This window comes from Clarias gariepinus, chromosome 26 (genome assembly GCF_024256425.1).
Source record: "Clarias gariepinus isolate MV-2021 ecotype Netherlands chromosome 26, CGAR_prim_01v2, whole genome shotgun sequence".
NCBI classification, from domain to species: domain Eukaryota; kingdom Metazoa; phylum Chordata; class Actinopteri; order Siluriformes; family Clariidae; genus Clarias; species Clarias gariepinus.
Window position 1 is genome coordinate 11,852,179 of NC_071125.1, and position 14,154 is coordinate 11,866,332.

Genomic DNA, 14,154 nt, shown 5'->3' on the forward strand with positions numbered 1-14,154 from the left:
TTTTACCTAGTTTCTAGAGACATTATCAAGGTTTTACCCTTGGCTACACTAGTCAGCTGCAAGTACATTTAAGTATGCTTTGGCATGCTAAGATTAATTATACTTAGCATTCTTTTTTCTTTTACTTGGATTCTCTAAGGCATAGATTTAACTATCCTTGGTCTACCAGTATGTTTCTTTTTTACAACGTTCCCATTTGATTTGTACTTGATCCAGATTTTAGACACAGAAATGTACATGGTGATTTCATAGTTTTTTCCTCTGCTTGATTTGCAAAAATAGTTAAGCCAGAAGGTTTAAATGTTAAATGAAAATAGTTTTGTGGCATGTCATTTTTTTCCCTACACAATTGAACTAACTTTCTCTCTCTCTCTCTTTGTCCATCTACACATGATACTCCTGAGTTGCAAATAATTTCTTGCTATTCAATATCGCCCAAATGAGCATGGGCTTCCTGTTGATTCTGGTTCCTCTCAAGGTTTCTTCCTATTGCCACCCGAGGGAATTTTTCCTTGCAATTTTTCAGGGAAAATCTTATAATTATGATTTATACATGTGATTTATACATACGACATCTGAAAGAAAAGAGACAGCACCTATTAAATATAATACTAAATTACTGAATGCTGTTATTAACATATTATTACAACTCATCTGGAAACATACTTGCGATCTATCTGCTAATGTAGTTATGTCAAAATTAGTTTGATGGCACAATTGTGTGTGTGTGTGTGTGTGTGTGTGTGTGTGTGTGTGTGTGTGTGTGTGTGTGTGTGTGTGTGAGAGAGAGAGAGCTAACATATACTCACTGTCATGTAGTATCAATACTTTGCATGACTACCTATGACAGCAAACTAAAAGGTAGAGCCAAACCACAGACATGAGAGACTCCTGGGAAGTGAAGCAACCAGCCACATCACTGTTAACAAACTTGAATGTGTTCATTAGATGGGGGAAGACAGCATCCAGACATAACAGTTCACCACACAACTGCCAATGAGTCCCTTATCTGCTCCTTTACCTAAGGAAAACTAGTCAAAGATAACTTTTCAACCTAGATAAAATACAGTCCTGAATATTACTTGGATGGTTACTTCAAAATCGTTGGGCTTTGTAAGAAAATAGATCTACTAAAAAAGACCACTTTAAATGAAAGCTGGAAATAGAACTACACTACAATTATTTTTGTCATGTTACAAATTTAAAAAGGATCTCCTTCCCCATATAGAGACTGGGCCTGCCTGAAGACAATCTGCACCAGTCTCTGTCATAAATAGAATATTTCTAACTTATCGTCTTTGAAATAGTTGCCTCTGTGATATCTGTGATCTGTACATGGCCAGCAAAACCCCAATAATCACACTATTGTTAGTTGACAGATAGAGACATTTTTTGTAAGCATGGGATAAAAAAAAATGATGTAAAAGGATAGTAAGCCATTTGTATTGCAGCCTGAGCATAGTTGCTTGGAAATAATTGCTTGTGTGTTGCCAGTGTAGTTCAGTTGGGGTGGGGAGGCAAAGTGCAACGGACAGTTGACAATACCCTCATTGTTTGTTCTGCTTGGGAAGTTGCTGAGAACAGTATAGTGGTTTTGGGTGATAAAGAAGGGAGGAGAAAGGAACATCTGGACCTTGTAAGCAAAATGGCCATTAGACTTTAGCTCTAGAAAAGATTTTGTCCAGTTTCTCAATTCGGTAGTGTTAGTTGATAAAACTGGAGTAAAAAGTGGAGAGACATTAAAACAGGTGAGTTATTTTTATTTTCATTAACAAAAATTCAGTTTTCCAGAATAAAAAAAAAAGGTCTTCAAATCAACTTCAAATTGTGACATGAGCTTTATTATTGTGTTACCGTTAAGTCAGTGGGATGCTTTAACTAATGTAAACGTTATATGGTTTGATAAATTTGAAATGAGTAAAGGTAGAGTGATTTGTTAAAACTGTCACATTTAAAAAGGTTTTGTATGTAGGGATGAAACATTTTTCTTTCAAAAAATACCAGTATTTATGGCAAAGGTATGATATTAGACAACAGAATGAACTAATTTAAAATCTAAACAAGGAAATTGTTATTAAGTGTCATTTTAATCTCTGTTTTAAGCACTTAAAAAAAGTTTTAAGAAATTACTCTCTTTTTTATCCAACCATATAATTTTCCATTAGTTATGTAAATGTTTACATGTTAATTAAATCCCTGTCTCTTACACTACCAGTCAAAAGTTTGGACACACCTTTTAATTTTATGGTCTTTCCTGATGTTTATTTCCTCTTATATTGTTAAACAATTCTGAAGGCATTCACAACATACAATACTCTCCTTTGAATAGTTGATATTACAATTGTCTGCTACTCTACTCTGAGGTGCTGTTAATGATTTTTGAGGCTGGTAACTATGAATTAACTTTTCTGCAGGGGTTAGTAGTTTTGAAAATGCTTTCCTGCGATGGCCCTCTTGAACGCCAGTTCCATTGTGGTGCTTAATGGGTTTTACAAATGCACTTGAAAATACTGTTCTTGCAAGAACAGCTGATCTTTGCATTTTAAAATAACAACTGATTATTGGTGTTGCTACTGCTGCTGTTGTTGTTTTTACTTAATTACCTAATGCCATATGGGTTATTTCAAAGTTTAAAAAAAAATCAGTATTGTTTTAGAATATAAAATAAATCTAAATGTTTGTCCAAACATTTGACTAATGTTTCCAAACATTTAAATGGTACTGTACAGTGCCGTGAAACAGTATTTGATCCTTTCTGATTTTTATTTTTTTCACATTTTTTACACTTACTGTAAATTATTGTGATCATTAAACAAATTCCAATTTTACACAAAGATGTGTTCATTTGAGATCATTGTCTTGCTGTATGGCCTAAGTGCACTTGTGTTCACAAGTGAGGCCTGCGGTTCTTTTATGGGTTCTTTTAGATAAGTACTTAGATGAGTGTCTGTAGACTCTTGGTGTAATTTTGGTAGGTCGCCCACTTCTGGAAAGGTTTACCACTGTTCCAATTCTCCATTTGTGAACGTTTGGGGCTCTCATCATGGCTCAATGCTAAATTAGAATAGTGAGAATAATGTGTTAAATCATAAAACAATAATAAGTGCCTGTCATGCTTGCAAGACCCACAACCATACCATCAGGTTGGGCAGGCTCAGATGATCTTTACAAAAAATATTGTGGGTTGTAGGTAATGGGGTTCATGACTAACAAAGTGTATTTAAAGTCATCCTAATTAATACACATACAGAAAAAAAATATATATTTCCCCATTCTTTCTGTCATTCTCTCAACACTACATGCACTAGCAGATTTATTATTATACACTCACGTTTTTTTTTTAAATAGAGTTTTATTATTATTTTTTTTTTCATTTTTCCAAAAAAGAAGATAGCAGTCGCAACTTCAATAACAGCATGTCTATGTTGAAGGCTAGAAGGCAAGTCCCAGTTAAATGGCAGTAACAGCAGCAGCCCAGAGTTGAAAGCAAAAAAACAAACATGGCTGTTCGCAGTCCGGTAGTGGCAGTTGCCGCTAAGGTATAGAAGCCTGTCACCCACTGTGGTGATGGCAAATTCAGAATCTGAATCGAGGAAGCTAACATGGCTGATGCAAACCCATAAATGCAGCAGCAGACCAGAACTGGAGGTGCTAAAGTCGAGGCAGCGGCTGATATCGTAAGGTAAAGTAAAGAAAAAGGTGTCGGGGCAGCAAGCAGAATCCATTAGCAGGTGGCCCTCAACAAGCTCCTCATAGGAAAAGAACACTCCTCAACATTAAAGCCCAAAAGGGGATGCAAACAACCCATGGCACATATACAGTGGAGCAAAAAAGTATTTAGTCAGCCACCAATTGTGCAAGTTCTCCCACTTTAAAAGATGAGAGAGGCCTGTGATTTTCATCATTGGTATATCTCAACTATGAGAGACAAAATAAGAAAAGAAAATCCAGAAAATCACCTTGTAGGTTTTTTAATTAATTAATTGGTAAATTCCTTGGTGAAATACAGTGGTGTAAAAAACTATTCCTGATTTCTTATTCTTTTGCATGTTTGTCACACTTTAATGTTTCTGATCATCAAACACATTCAATTATTAGTCAAAGATAACACAAGTAAACACAAAATGCAGTTTTTAAATGATGTTTTTTATTATTTAGGGAGAAAAAAAATCCAAACCTACATGGCCCTGTGTGCAAAAGTAATTGCCCCCTGAACCTAATAACTGGTTGGGCCACCCTTAGCAGCAAAAACAGAAATCAAGCGTTTGCGATAACTTGCAACGAGTCTTTTACAGCGCTCTGGAGGAATTTTGGACCACTCATCTTTGCAGAATTGTTGTAATTCAGCTTTATTTGAGGGTTTTTTTAGCATGAACCGCCTTTTTAAGGTCATGCCACAACATCTCAATAGGATTCAGGTCAGGACTTTGACTAGGCCACTCCAAAGTCTTCATTTTGTTTTTCTTCAGCCATTCAGAGGTTGATTTGCTGGTTGTGTTTTGGGTCATTGTCCTGCTGCAGCACCCAAGATCGCTTCAACTTGATTTGACGAACAGATGGCTGGACATTCTCCTTTAGGATTTGTTGGTAGACAGTAGAATTCATGGTTCCATCTATCACAGCAAGCCTTCCAGGTCCTGAAGCAGCAAAACAACCCCAAACCATCTGTTACGTCCCAGTCTAGGGTTGGGCCGTACAGCAAATGATAGGTTCGTGTTCTATTTTAAACTGTGTGAAAAGAGTCGAATGTAATGGTGTAATATACCGGAAAGAAATAGACAGGCACATCAGCTGGCAAAAAGACAGGGTTTGTATTGCTTTACACAGAGCAAACGAGAATACTGACACCACACCAGGATCAGCTTCAGGGTGGACCCAGGCCAAAATAATAAACAAAACGGGTATCTGTATTAAGCTTGTTTACCTAAACAAAACACAAACAAAAATACAGATAACTTACCTATCTCCCTAAACCAAAAACAGTGGATAAATCCCCTTTTCCCCAAAACAAATGGCAGCCACACCCCTACTACTGGTGCGTGCACAAACATAAAGTGAAATTATTTACAAAAAATATATACAAACAAAACCAAGCAAACAAGCCAAAAGAGACAAAGCAATAATCGAAGTCAGAGGGTTGCAATAAAGTCAAAACCAGGGTACACAAGCCAATATCAAAAACACCAAAATAACAACTCTCGCTCCAAACAATCAACACCTCGCCTACACGCCTCCCCGTTCCCGCGTCTCTCTCCGGTTTATAACTGGTCCGCTCGTTGCTGACGTCACTCAGGGCGGAAGTGCACGTGTGGAAGGTCAGCCAGCCGCTGGTGTAGTGGCAGTCGAAAAACCTGGAGTGGAATGGGAGCGGAGCCGAACCTGGACACGCTGTAGTGGCAGTCGGAAAACCTGGAGTGGAATCAGGGGCGGAGCGCGACCTGGGCACAATATACACACACGCTACAAAGCACAGAAGCATAAACATACACAGCGCGATCAACATGTTGCGGGTTGTAACCCATTACACTACCACCACCATATTTTACTGTTGGTATGATGTTCTTTTTCTGAAATGCTGTGTTACTTTTATGCCAGATGTAACGGGACACGCACCTTCCAAAAAGTTCAACTTTTGTGGCCTCTCAGATGAGTTGTCTCTGCGCTCTTGGGGTAATTTTGGTCAGCTGGCCACTCCTGGGAAGGTTCACCACTGTTCCATGTTTTTGCCATTTGTGGATAATGGCTCTTACTGTGGTTCGCTGGAGTCCCAAAGCTTTAGAAATGGCTTTATAACCTTTACCAGACTGATAGATCTCAATTACTTTTGTTCTCATTTGTTCCTGAATTTCTTTGGATCTTGGCATGATGTCTAGCTTTTAAGGTGCTTTTGGTCTACTTCTCTGTGTCAGGTAGCTCCTATTTAAGTGATTTCTTGATTGAAACAGGTGTGGCAGTAATCAGGCCTGGGGGTGACTACAGAAATTGAACTCAGGTGTGATAAACCACAGTTAAGTTATTTTTTAACAAGGGGGGCAATCACTTTTTCACACAGGGTCATGAGGATTTGGAGTTTTTTTTCTCCCTTAATATCGTAAACCTTCATTTAAAAACCGCATTTGTGTTCAATTATGTTATCTTTGACTAATAGTTAACGGTTTTTGATGAGCAAAAACATTAAAGTGTGACAAACATGCAAAAGAATAAGAAATCAGGAAGGGGCAAATAGTTTTTCACGCTACTGTAAGTATTTGGTAACCTACAAACAAGCAAGATTTCTGGCAGACCTGTTTCTACTACAGACCTGTAACTTCTTCTTTAAGAGGCTCCTGTGTCCTCCACTCGTTACCTGTATTAATGACATGGGTGCAACAAAGAGAAGAAAAAAAGAAATTTAAAAAAAGATTCAGCCAAGATAATTAACATTAGGTCTGTAACATGATTAGCTGTAAAAGGGATGTCTTAGGGAGGCAGAGTCTCTTAGAAGTAAAGAAGTAAAAAACAACATTTTTTAACATAATATTGCAAATCTTATTATTAAAAGATTTATAGAAACTGGAGGAAAAAAGGGACTAGGCCAAAGATACCTATTGGATGGCCATGGTCATCAGGCGCTCAGACAACACTGCATCACTCATCAGCATGATTGTGTCAATGACATTACTAAATGGGCCAATTAATCTTTCAGAAAACACTGTCGGCAAACACAATCCGCCATGCCATGTGCAGATGCTAACTAAAGCTCTGTCATGTAAAAAGAAAGCCATATGTGAACATGGTCCAGAAGTGCTGTCGTGTTCTGAGGCTCAGGCTAATTTAAAATGGACTGTTTCAAAGTGTAAAAGTGTTTTATGGTCAGATGAGTCCATATTTGACATTCTTGTTGGAAATCAAGGAGCTAAAGAAGAGGGAGACCTTCCAGCATCATATCAGCATTCATTTCAAAACCCAGCATCTCTGATATGGGGGTATATATAAGTGCATATGGTATGGGCAGCTTGCATGATTTGAAATGCACTATGAATGATGAAAGGTATATAAAGGTTTAAAAGCAACATATGTTCCAGGGATGGCCTTGTATAGGATAATGCAAAATCTGATAATTGCAGCTATTACAACAGCATTGCTTTGTAGTATAAGAGTCCAGATGCTGAACTGGCCTGCCTGCAGTCTAGTTCCCTTTCAAAAGCTATACTCGATGCTGCGTGAAAACGCTATGGGAACATATTTTTGTGTTGCCGGTTGTGAAGCCTGTGTGTATTAAACACGCCAAATTTTTGGCTTAAATAACCTTGGTCAGGTGACATCATCTGATGAAGTGCACCTGCAGGTTATAAATAGGAGTGAACCAGAAACATTCCTCAGATCTTTTTGTCTTTAGGACTGGTATTGTGTTTGCGTGTGAGTGTAGACCAGCAAAGGTAGGAAAGTCTTTTTCTTACCGATGTGGCTGCGCTTTAAGCGAGAGGTGTCCCTCCGTGTGATAATCCTATCTTGGAGGGTGATCTGGGAGAGTGTGAGCACTGTGACCTTCTCCTGATCAAAGAGCTTCGCGCGCGGCTTGCCTTCTTTAAAGAGAAGCCGCGAGCTGCGGTGCATTCCTGGGGTTCTCACATGGATCTGGCAGACGTGCACAAAACGGATTCTCCCCTCCTTTCTCTCGCTCTCTCAACGGATCGGGAAATTTCTCCGCCCGCTTCTTAAGCACGCTCTGGCGCTCCCTGTGAATGGGCAGGAGAGACATCCTCTCTCGCTTTCACGGAGATGGAAATAGGCATCTCGGAGCACTCTTCTAGTGAAAACAGAGCGTATGATGAGTTACTTGAAGGAGTAACGCATGCTGTCGAGCAGCGAGCTTCCCCCAAGCGCTCGAAACTAGACGACAGGTTTCTGTCGGGAGTTAACTCTTTCATGGAACAAGCCATATTTATCCTGTGTTTTCATTTTAGTTTGATTTATTCGAATATCGCGGAACCGTGGGGTTATATGATAATGCCCCAGGTAAAAGAGACGGAGACTTGAAGAGAAGAGACTTGCGGGCTATCTCTCTCCTGGGACATCATCCTCCCTAAAAAAGCCAACACTTCCTTCCAAGCCGTGTAGACTTTTATCTTCACCATTTGCGCACCATCGCGGTTTTGCAGGCTTACCAGGCTGACCTGCTGAAAGACTTGAGCACTGGCAGGGCTCTTGATGATAGGCATTTTTTGGAATTACGACGAGCCACAGACTTATCTCTTTGTGCAACAAAGCAGACGGCCCATACAATTGGCCATTCTATGACTGCTATGGTTTCTGCGGAGAGGCACTTGTGGCTGAATCTTACGGGCATCAAGGATAAGGATCGTGCATTCATCCTTGATGCCCCCATTTCGCCTTCCAGCCTGGGAAATTCCTTCTCCGCCGTGCTCAAGAGTCAAGACTGTCGGCCACCCAGTCCCGACCGGGTCTGACTCTCGCGAGGCGTGAAGCACAGAAGGAAAGTGTTTTGAGCAGGCCACCCCCTCGTGAAGACTAGGGTGCTGCGCGGCACGCTTCGCCATTCGCCTCAAAAAAGTCAGACCGGCGTACTGTCTTCTTCATGAAGAAGAAGCCTTGACGCTTATTCTCCCAGGACCATGGGGGTGAGAAACACCAGTGGTGGCGGAGCATAAACACTGACCCGGGGAGGGGCACGTAGAATTCCTTTCGAGAATTAAGTGCTCTCCCTGGCACCCCAAGGAGGTCAGTGTTTATGCTCCGCCACCACTGGTGTTTCGCGTAGTTCTTCTGTCTTTTTCTGCCATGTTCCAGGAATACGAACATCTAACACCCCCAGTGTGTAACAAAGCCGGCAAGACTTTTGCCCCTTTCGGAGAAACTGGCAGCGTGAAAGCTACTGCCAAGTATATCTTCTTGGGTACTAAGCACTGTAAAGACATGCTACTGGATCCAGTTCATACATTACCTTCCGCATTTCAACGGCGTAAGCACATCTGCTGACCTTTGAGTTACAAATGTTGCTGGAAAAAGTGGTAAGAACATGTTCCCCTACCAGACAGAGATTCAGGCTTCTACAGTGAGTATTTCTTGTTTCCCAAGAAGAACGGAGGGCTGCGTCCAATTTTAGATCTTCGTGGGCTGAACCCCTATCTGAAAAAATACTGGTTCAATATGTTGACTGTCAAGGTGATTGTTTCTCAAATCCAACAAAGGGATTGGTTTGTGACAATCGATCTGAAGGACGCATATTTTCACATAGAAATACTGCCACAACACAGGAAGTTCCTGAGGTTCGCTTTGGGGGGGCAAAGCTTACCAGTATCGGGTCCTTTCATTTGGTCTAGCTCTCTCACCCCGCACATACACAAAATGTATGCATGCAGTTCTGGCTCCTTTATGACTCGAGGACATCCGTATTTTGAATTACATAGACGACTGGCTGATTCTGGCTCGGTCTCAGGAGCTAGCGCTTGGACATCGGGATGTCATTCTAGCTCATCTCTGTTCCTTAGGATTGAGACTCAACGGCAAAAAAAGCGTGCTCTTTCCTGTTCAGAGGACAACATATTTGGGTGTCACATAAGACTCGATCGCAATGTGGGCACAGCTGTCTCTCGCTTGTGTCGAATCCATTCTCAACACTTTCAAGGAAATCAAGCTAGACCAGAAAGTGACTGTTCATCACTTTCAGAGATCCTTAGGTCTCATGGCAGCTGCGTCCACGGTGATACCTTTGGGCCTTCTGCATATGAGAGCGTTTCAGTTGTGGCTAAGAGCCAGGGGATTTCACTCGAGGGCCAATCCCCAGAGGCAAATAAGGGTTGCCTTTTCTTTGTGGTTCAGACCCTGGTTTCTAACTCTGGGTCCCACTCTAGGTCCGTCTTGTCATCGTAAGATGCTAACGACAGATGCTTCCCTCACGGGCTGGGGTGCGGTCTTGGATGGCCGTCCAGCCCAAGGGAGCTGGAGAGGTCATTTTCTCGCGTGGCACATCAATTGCCTCGAAATAATGGCTCTATTTCTGTCCCTGAAGCATCTAACTCCAGCATTTGAGAGGCTACCATGTCCTAGTGTGGGGGACAACACTACGCTAGTCTCGTATATAAAATGCCAGGGCGGACTGCGCTCGCGCCACTTGAACAAACTAGCGCACCAGGTTCTGCTTTGGGCACAGGACAAGCTCCTGTCCCTCAGGGTGATTTACATTCCAGGGCATATGAATGTGGGAGTAGCTCTGCTCCCGGGAGTCCTGACGAGGGTCCGTTAATAGGGTCTGCGACCTTTTATTGATAGTGCCTGTTGGCCGACCAGAGTGTGGTTCTTGGATCTAATATCTCTCCTCGACGGCTTGCCGTGGCCGATTCCAGTGAGGAGGGATCTTCTGACTCAGGCGCAGGGGACAATACTTCCTCCCCGGCCCGAGCTCTGGAACCTTTACGTCTGGCCCCTGAGGGGGACCAATTAAGAGATGCTGGTCTTCCAGCCAGTGTCATCGAGACTATTTTAAGTGCTAGGGCTTTCTCCACTAGAAGAACTTATGCCCTCAAATGGAGTGTGTTTGAAAGTTGGTGCATGGCAAAACATGTAGACCCAGTCCACTGCCGAATTGTTTCAGTGCTGGAGTTTCTGCAAGAAAAGTTGTTCTTAGGCTTATGCCCTAGTACTCACAGAATGGCTTGTCATGTTCTGACCAACAGGGATTCTGTGGAAAAGCACCCTTTATTTGCCTGTTTCATTCGTGGAGCTAAGCGGTTGAGTCCGCCCACCAGAGCGACAGTCCCTTCTTGGGACTTAGCTATTGTTCTCGAGGGTCTCAATGACACCTCTTCTAAACCACTAGAGTCAGCGCCAGCCAGGCTTTTGACTCTAAAGATGTTTTTTCTTATGGCCATTACGTCCTTGAAAAGAATTGGAGATCTGCAGGCTTTGTCAGTCTCCCCATCCTGACTAGACTTTGCCCTTGGGCTAGTCAAAGCTATTCTGCATCCTCACACGAACTATCTTCCAAAAAGTTCCATTCTCAACTGTGCATCCAGTGGTTCTCAAGGCATTCTGTCCTCCACCTTTTACAGCTCCGGAGCAGGAAAGACTTCACCTACTGTGTCCAATACGTGCTCTTCAGATTTACGTCCACCGCACTAGCCAGTGGCATAAGTCAGAGCAGCTTTTCATATGCTACGGGGGCCGCAACCAGGAGGGTGGCTCCACTAGACAAACGCTGTCACATTGGGTAAGAGATGCTATTGCCCTAGCCTACAAGGTGCGTGGTCACACTTCCCCTCTAGGAATTAGGGCTCATTCAACCAGGGGGATTGCCTCATCAATTGCGCTGGCACGAGGTGTCCCCTTGCAGCAAGTGTGTGATGCGGCAGGTTGGTCCTCTCTGCACACATTTGTTAGATTTTATAGTTTGGATGTTCATGCAACTCCAGGCTCGCAGGTCCTCGAGCCAGCCTCCCAGAGCTAGGTCTAAGACCTCCTTGGCATTGTGTGCACATGCAACACAACCCTGGGGGTCCAGACACTTGCAGTGCGGTGGCGTTGGTATTCTCTTTCCCATAGCGTTTTCACGCAGCATCGAGTGTAGCTTTTGAAAAGGAACGTCTGGGGTTTACTTAGCATCTCGTTTCCACTTTTTCAGGGAACAGGGTTACAGCTAAGTAAAGTGTCACATGCAGATTACACACACTAATGGAAAGACTTATCTGTCTGGATTTATTTTTACTTTTTTCAAAGGTGAAGTGCAGATAAATTAGTTTTATTTTTACTTTATATTTTGTATTAAGTATTTTTATATATATTTTTGAGTTGTGGAACAAATAATCTGAGTTTCCATTATTTTATTATGGGGTAATGGGGTATATGAGCATGCCTCGGGAACTTGTATATTTAAACTACTTAAACTACATATATCCAGGTGCTTCTCAATAAATCGAATCGACTCATCAAAAAGTTTATTTATTTCAGTAACTCAATTCAAAAAGTGAAACCCATATATCATATAGATTCACAGACAGGCAGGTACATTTCAGGTGTTTATTTTTTTTTTCATTTTGATGATTATGATGTACGGTTTATCAAAACCCCAAATTCAGAAATCTTAGACACTTAGAATATTACTTAAGATCAATAGAAAAAAAATCTAACACAGAAATGTTGGACTAATGAAAAGTATGAACATGTCCTAGCACTCAATACTTTTAAATTTAAAATTTAAATTTTATTCGTCACATTTACAGTCATACGCAGTACAATATGCAGTGAAATGCTTACACGACTGCCACTGACCTTAAAAAATAATAAAAGCTTATACATGAGAAAATACATATGAATAAAAGAATATGTTAAAAATAAAATTAACTAGTAAAATATGCTGTACAAAGTAAAATATACTGTAATAGAAGAAATACGTTAGAAAATAAGATTAACTGGTGAAATGTACTGTAAAAAGTACTATATACTTTACAAATAAGAACAGAATATCAGTATAGAACAAAATATCAATATAACAAATATAGAAATATAGAAAAGAAAATAGAAATAGAAATTTGGCAAAAACAGAAATTTAGAAGTTTGAAATGGCTGGGGTGTGCAAATATGCATAAAAAGTGACTTCGTAAAGTGTCTTATTTAAAGTGATTTGTGCAGTGGTCCATAGATAAAGATATAAATATAAAAATATAAATATGAGAAAGTGTCTTAATAAAGTGATATGTGCAGTGGTCCATAGATTAAATATAAATTTGTAGTGCAAAGTGTGCATGAATGTGTCCAAAGTGGCCATATATGCCCAGACAGTGTTGGATGTTACCAAAGACGGTATTAGTCCTGAGTTGTGTTGTGGTTAAGAGACCTTATCGCCTGTGGGAAGAACTCCTCCTCTGTCTCTCTGTGTTGGCCTTCAGGGAGTGGAATCGCTTCCCAAACCGCAACAGAGAGAACAGTCCATTGTTGGGGTGGCTGAGGTCCTTCACTATCTTCCTGGTCTTGGTCCAGCACTGCTTGCTGTAGATCAAGTGCAGATCAGGGAGCTCGGTGCGGATGATGCGTTCAGCTGATCGCACCACCCTCTGTAATGCTCATCTGTCCTGCATAGGCTGTTTCCAAACCAGGTTGTGATGTTTCCCATCAGGATGCTCTCTATGGTGCAGAAGTAAAAATTCCTGCGCACCTTGGAGGGCTGTCTGAAGTCTCTCAAGTGTCTTAAATGGTAGAGATGCTGCCGGGCATTTTTTACCACGGTGTTAATGTGACAGGACCATGTTAGGTCCTGCTTAATGTGAGCACCGAGGTATCGAAAGCTGTCCACTCTCTCCACTGGGCTCCTGTTGATGACTGGGGTCTGGTAGTTTCTCTCCTGCTTTGTACAATAGTCCACTATTAGCTGCTTTCTCTTACTGATGTTCAGGAGAAGGTTGTTCCTCTGGCACCATTTCTCCAGATTTTCAACCTCCTCGAGGTAGGCCGACTCATTGTTGTTCGTGATTAGGTCCACCACGACAGTGTCGTCAGCAAACTTGATGACTGCGGTGAAGTTGGTAGTGGCCACGCAGTCATAGGTGTACAAAGAGTACAGCAGGGGGCTCAGAACACAACCCTGGGGGGCTCCAGTGCTGAGAGTGATGGAGGCTGAGGAACAGTTTGGGCGGTAAGCAAACTGTAGTGAGTCCAGTGTGTCCGGTAGTGAAGAAATGATGAAGTCTCTGACCAGGCGTTCAAAGCATTTCATCACTTTTGAGGTGAGGGCTACAGGGCAAAAGTCATTAAGAGAAGCAAGATGAGGTTTCTTCGGGACAGGAACAATGATGGACTTTTTGAAGCATGTGCGCAGGCTCTGAGAATACGGCCTGAGATGCCGGCTGGTCCTGCTGCTTTTCTGGTGTTCATTTTCCTGCTTTCCTCACGTCATGCTCGGAGATGATGAACGCGTTTCCGGTGCTGGCAGTGTCTTCCTGTCTGCAGCTGTTAGCGCCGCTAGCATTAGCATCGCTAGCGTCTTTAGCTGCAGCCTCGAAGCGAGCAAAGAAGGTGTTGAGCTCGTCTGCCAAAGTCACGTCCGCATTCGTCATACCGGATGTTGGTGCTGTATAATCCGTTATTGTCCTTAGTCCCTGTCACAGGCGCCTAGAGTCAATCTGTTGAAGTTGTGACTCTAGTTTTCTCCTGTAGCACTGC

The 14,154-nt window shown here is 41.9% G+C and overlaps 1 protein-coding gene across 1 annotated transcript in view; it reads left to right on the top strand.

Annotated features, from left to right (window-relative positions):
• Positions 1-1,603: 1,603 nt before the first annotated feature.
• Positions 1,604-14,154, top strand: part of cdh19 (cadherin 19, type 2) — a 204,703-nt gene continuing 192,152 nt past the window's right edge. Inside the window, exon 1 of the mRNA XM_053487532.1 lies at positions 1,604-1,748. The gene's annotated coding sequence lies outside the window, so the exon portion shown is untranslated. The remainder of the gene's footprint in view (positions 1,749-14,154) is intronic.